The following is a 6,157-nucleotide window of genomic DNA, read 5'->3' as shown; positions in this document are numbered from 1 at the left end:
CATTTGACTTTCCCCCAACCACCTTGCTTTAGAAGTTTGGTTTTCAGGTTCTGACAGCTAGAAACTTCAAGCCTCAGTCTGTAAAAGTAAATAAAATTGCTGTGTTTGATCATGCCAGTTACCTGGTTCATCTCCATGGAGGTCATAGCAGGCCTGGTGCCAGGAAGGGCTATGTTTTTGGCACCAACATCTGCTGCTGGTTCAGGTGGTGATGCCTAAAGCCATCCTGGGGGAAGAGGATGCCTTAGGATGAAAGCAGAGGCAGTCCAGCACTGTGGCTGCCCTGGGGAACTGAAATGCCCACGATGGGCATGTCTAATGTCATCAGCAGCCCTCAGAGTAAACAGCCCATCTCGATGAATGGAAACAACTCGCTCCTGCCTTGCTTGTGTTGCGTGAGAATGCAGATCCTGGTGGGGCTCTGTTCGTCCTGCCTAGGGTTTTGCTTACAACCGTGTGGGTGACATTTATTTCCTTTTTAAGTAATTACATTCTGGATGCACTGTGGGGCTGCCAGAGGAGTAAGAGCCGAGTGCCGCATCCAGCCCGGCGCTGGCGGGAGCACGGCCTGGCCCAGGCCCTGCCTTTGAAGTGCTATCAGGGCTGGAGATTATTCAGCAATTCTTCTTTCTCCCTGTCAGGAGTTTTTCTGAGGAGGAGGGAGAGGAGGATTTTTGGATGGGGGTGCTGGGAGCTGCTGGGGAGTGCTTGGCCCCAGCCCAGCAGCACTGGGGTGCCCGTCCCCAAGCAGTGATGCCTGGCACTGCCAAACGGGGATTTGGCTTCACTGGGAACACATCTCCCCTGCCTGATGGGGACAACAAGGCTGCTGAAAATCGATTTGTTGTTGAAAAAACCTATGTTTGCATTGTGCCCTGAAGTGAAAAGAGTGATGATTTTCCATTTAGCTGTCTGATTTCCTGAAAGGTGGCCAAACTGCCGGGAAGCGAGGGCACAGGCGGCGCTCCCAGCACCCAGCGCTGTGAGTTCCATTCCTGGATCCTGCTCGGTTTTGCTCCAGGCTCATTTCGAGAAAGAGCCACATCAAAACAACAGCCCAACCTGCCGCCTTCCTGCTTGCAAAAACCCGGCTGTGAAATTGCGGGCGGGCACGGTGGGGAACTCTGCCATCCTCCTTCCCGGTGGGAGCAGGGCTGGGGCTGGGAGCCTCCAAAGCACTGGGAAGGGCTGGGAAGGACCAAAGCACTTCCCTGTCCCACGCTAGGCTGGGAAAGTGGGAAGAACTCAAAGGGTTGTTAGAAGTACAAGAGATAAACTGCAGAGTATGAACAGTGGGGTGTGGGTCAGTGGCAGTGGCTGCCTGGCTCCCAGGGTGGCACAGGGCAAGTGCTTAAATCATTTTGAAATTGCTTAAAAGTATTTTTTTTTAAGTGCATTACTTGATGGAGCATCCTCTTCCACTTCCTTATGTTGTCCCAGCAGAGAGAAAGCTCATCCTGAGCAGCTCAGCTCTGCTGCAGCCAGAGAGAAGCTTAGGGAGGGGACAAGCAGGGGGTGTCACAAGGCTTGTTTTAAAAGCTTCAGTGAGCCACAAGGAGCAGGAGGAGTGGCAAGGGCTGGGTGGTTTTGGCAGCACAGCTCTGGCAGCACCATCTGCTTGGCACGTTCCTGGGGTTGGACCAGCTTTGGGGGGGGCAGACCTTGTCCTGGGCACATCCCTGTGGCCATGCTGGCAGCTGACCCAGCCAGGCCACCTCTCAGCAGCTGTGCCCACATGCCCAGTCATTTGCATGACAAATTCAGATCTTTTTTATAGGAAACCATCACACTGGGGCTGTCAGGGGGAGGTTTGGTTTGTGTGGGCTGGGGCATGTGCAGCCCCTGTGCTGTCGTGGGGAAGTGTCACTATAAATAACCAGTGCTGGGGTGCTGGTCATCATCTGCATGAACCCAGCCACAGTCTGGCATCACCTTCCTTTGCACCTGGCAGCAGCGAGTGAGAGACAACCCTGTACCCCAGGGTGGCTGCTGCCAGACCCTCCCCACTTGCCAGCCATGAAAGGGAATGTCTTTGGTGAGATTTCTGCCCTTTCCAGGCACTCCCTGGGGTGTCCCCTCTCACAGAGGCACAGCCAAGGGCTATGCTGCCAGCAGCTGCCTGAATCCGCTTTTGATAAGGAGCAGGGGTACCCAGCCCACAGCTCTGCAGTGCTCCCCGCTGTCCCACGCTATCTGAGGGAACTTGGGCACCACCAATGGCCCCTGGCAAGGTCCAGAGCTTTGCAGTGGCACCCCCAGCCAGAGGCCATCCCCAAGATGGGGATGGGAGCACCGGGGATATGGGGGGCAATGCCAGCCCCCACAGCCCAGCTTCCCTGGCTAACAACCCCCAGCACCAAAATTTTGCACTGAGAGGGAAAGGCTGAGCGCACGATGTATTTGCATAGTAACTGGGCTGCTGTTGGCACTTACCCTTTAAAACAGAGTTGACAGCAAAATGTTTTTACCCCCTCTAATACAGGGAATGCTAACAGCATCCTTTTTTTTCCCCTCTCTCTTCTGGCTGAAACTTGTTTTTCCCTCCTTTGTGCCTCTCTGAATCCTGCCAGTGTAGAGATTCCCTTGTTCAGAGAGTAAAAAAAGAAGCGAGAGGAAAGGAAAAAAAAAAAAAAAAGGAAAATAGAAAAAAGAAAAACTTAAGCCTGGGATTAAAAACCATCACTAAAATAGTTTGAATAACAAAGTCAACTGACTGGCTGGGAACCTGGTGAATGCCTGTCACGTATCACGCCTCGGCCGGGCACGGTCACGTGTGGCACCAGAGAGTTCCTGGAAAAGCTTCTGCTCAGTCTGATAGACCAGTGCCCACTGATACTGCTGCACCAACTCCTGGAGGGCTGTGGGAAACCTCCTGACAGGGGGATAAACTGGGGGGAATAAATAAATCTCTCTTGGGTACCAGAGGCGTTGAGTGTTCTTGGGACCTGAGGCTTTTCCACCCCAGTGGTCCCAGCACCACTGGGCCAGCAGAATCCTCCACCCTTACTGATGTCTTTAGCAAGGGAATTTATGGTGGGTTTGTGGTTTTTATTTTTTTTTTCCTTACACAATTTCTTATCATAGTTTCAGCTGCATAAAGAATCAAAAAACGGGACCTTGCACGAGATAAAAGCAGAGGGTTTGTATCTTCCCCAGGGAGAGCCAACTCAGCCATGTCAGACACATCATGTAGGGCCATACAGCCATGGAGTGTGTTACTGGGGGGATTTGTACCTAAACCCAAACCTAAAGAACAGTTTTGTCCTTTTGCTGACTCCAGCAGCACAAAGCTGGAAGCAGAGAGATGTGACAAGGCACAGCGACAGGAATGATGGCTCAGATAAAGCCACACAGTGTGGGAGGGCAATTAAAGACTCAGATTTATTAGCTGTGTGCCCATGCTCAGGAGGATGATGAAGCAGTTGGAGATGGAAAAGTTGGTAATGGAAACGTCAGAGATGAAGGCTTGTCAGAGGATGAATCAATGATCACCCGAAATCCCAGGAGCCAATTTTTTAAAGCATTTGCCCACATAAAAGTGGAAACTGTGGCCTTTTGTAAATTAGCCAGGAACATGCCTTGGTTTGAAAATAGCACTGAGCATCTTATTACATGTTTAACACTCAAAAGATCCTTTAAAATCAGACTCAGCTCATTGGAGTGGCTCCCGTTCATGGATAAACAGGGGGGGCAGTGTGTGCAGACACCCACGGCTGTTTGTGGTCTCTGTAGCATCCACTGGTGTGTTTGCATCAGCTGCTGACATGTGAGCACCTTAAACAAACCCTCAGCTCTGCAAAATGAAAGTGAAATGAAATAAATAAATCATGCCATTAGTCTCCTGTGAGCCGGCTTTAAAATTAGCAGGTTCTAGACATAAACATGGTAGAACGAGCCCTCAGGGGAAGAAAAGCCCTCCAAAAACCACATCCTACCTCCTTTTCAACAGTGTACACTGCTCTTTATTTCATGCCACTTCAGTAAGGCAAACTAATTTGGTTTCCTGTTTCCAATGAATTTTATATGTAGAAAAAACATTTATATTATATACATTATAAATCTGATTAGAAACATGTATGTATGAACAAACACATGGTTTTTATCAGTAGCTGGGTACATTCATGTGTGTATGTGATATATGTATATAAATGCCTTATTTCAACTGGCATTTTAACTTTCATTTCACAAATCCCATCTCCTGAATCTGCCAGGTGAACCACAGTTTAGAAAACAATTTAAAATGAGAAGCATAAAGTAACAGCAATGTAACCAAATTTAACGTCCGGTAGCACAAGCTAATCTGGGGCAAAACCATGTCCTGGACTGAGCTCAGGCTTCAGCAGGCTGGGAAGAACACTAAAAATATCCCATGCTGGTATGAGAGCCATGCCTGGAGATGGGGCAGACCCCATCTTTTTGCCCACTGCTGCCATACCTGCTCAGGTGCTTTTCCTTTGTCTGTCTTTCTGCCTTCCCCTATGTCCTCTTCAACCACGGGCACTTCGGTCTGCTCAGCCCAGAATACAGATATTTTGGGCATCTGCAATCTGGATGAAAGCTGCAGTCCCACCAGGAACTCTGCACAGGCTTGAATGGAAAAAAAAAAATAAAAATATCCCATGGAGTTGCGTAAAGGCTGCCAGGCTGCCCCAGCCCCTGTCCCACAGGCAGGGAGCAGCCCTGGCCCCTCTGCAGCCGCCAGCCGAGACAGAGCCTGCAGGAAAGATAATAAATTAAATCCAAATGTTTATTCCATTGGCACTGTCTGGGTCATGTGCCTCGTGGAGCTGGAAAGTGCAGGAATATTTTCTTGTAGCTGTCGAATAAACTGCTGGAAATGGTCACTGTGTAGAGATGCTGGAGCAGGCAGGAGCTGAGACCTGCATGGATGGATGGATGGATGGATGGATGGATGGATGGATGGATGGATGGATACATGCACACAGGAGTTGAGCCCAAGTTCAGAGGCTGGGCCAAGAACCTTGTGCACAGGCAAAGGTTTTGGGGGCAGGTGTGGGGTCTGTGTGCAAGTGAGACACTGGAGATTGTAGGCATGTGAGGACCTTGCATTTCCCCTGCCTCCTTTGCACACACACAGAATTAACTCTTCCCATCCTCATCAGACACAGTGAGCTCTGGATGTGCAGGGCCCTGAGCTCCAGCACAGCCCCAGCTCTGGTGGGTATTATCTGCAGCATGTCCTGGCTGCTGCAGGTCACTGCAGAGATGCTTTAAAAACCCCCGCCCCAACCCATTGAGCACAGCATGGTGGTTACAACAGGCTTACTCATTTCTCCTGTGAGTAAGAGTGAAAGGGGAGCCCCACACGCGCAGGATTGGGGACTGATAAGGAGCAGCTCCCTAATCTCCAGCCCCAGCAGCCAAAAGGGTGAGGGTGATAACTCCAGAGCCCCTGGGTCCCAGCAGTGCAGGGTGCTGCTGTCAGTTTGAGCTCTTGCAGAGCTGCACCTCCTCACCTCACAGGGTTTGTCTGCTGTGGCCCAGCCCAGTCCAGCACCCCCTCACCCTCCCTGGGGGTACCAGAAGGAGCTGGTGGTGGTGGCAACCCCAGGGCTCATACCCTTGCCCACTCACCTCCTCTGCTCTTACTGCCTTGAGCTCCTGCGGCACAGCCATGGGGAAAGGGGGCTGCAGGAGGCAGCATCATTCATCTGACCAATCAATCCTGTTTAGGAAGATCCAAAGTTTAGAAACTGGAAGTAGGCTGACATCCGTCCTCATGTTCTGGGTGACGCCAGCAAGCCAGGAGCACTGCGAAGCTGGCACTCCCCTGATTCAGACCTGGGCTGGGATTTTGGCTCAGATACCTGTTTTTCGCTGGCTGGGTTGTACCCTGCCCATGCCCATCTCCTGTGGCACACATTCACGTCTGCACCAGCAGCACCCACCGCTGCTGGCTCCACGTCACCTGCCCCCAGCTCTAGGGACCATCTGCACTGCCCCCTCACCAGCCCCATGTGCCAAATTGCACATGATAAACTCTGCTCCGTAGCACATTTTTGTCAGAGGCTAGAGAGATAAAATCTTAAAATAGCTCACCATGACATCTGTCAGGGTCTGTGCCACTGCATTTCCCACATGCTGCCGTCCTCCCTCCCTGGCTTCAGCCAGGAACATCTCTGCTGGAAGGCTAAGT

At 51.1% G+C, this 6,157-nt stretch overlaps 1 long non-coding RNA gene across 1 annotated transcript; it reads right to left on the bottom strand.

Annotated features, from left to right (window-relative positions):
* Positions 1-1,830: 1,830 nt before the first annotated feature.
* LOC134051183 (uncharacterized) lies at positions 1,831-5,948 on the bottom strand. The gene is made up of 4 exons (XR_009933766.1): positions 5,829-5,948; positions 5,596-5,686; positions 4,436-4,587; positions 1,831-3,793 (listed from the first exon to the last, which is right to left on the bottom strand). It is a non-coding gene; the product is annotated as an uncharacterized LOC134051183 (long non-coding RNA).
* Between the last annotated feature and the right edge of the window lie 209 nt (positions 5,949-6,157).

Source organism: Cinclus cinclus, chromosome 18, assembly GCF_963662255.1.
Source record: "Cinclus cinclus chromosome 18, bCinCin1.1, whole genome shotgun sequence".
Lineage (NCBI taxonomy): Eukaryota > Metazoa > Chordata > Aves > Passeriformes > Cinclidae > Cinclus > Cinclus cinclus.
The sequence above is the reverse complement of the archived record's forward strand: the minus strand, read 5'-3'. Positions and strand labels throughout refer to the sequence as shown.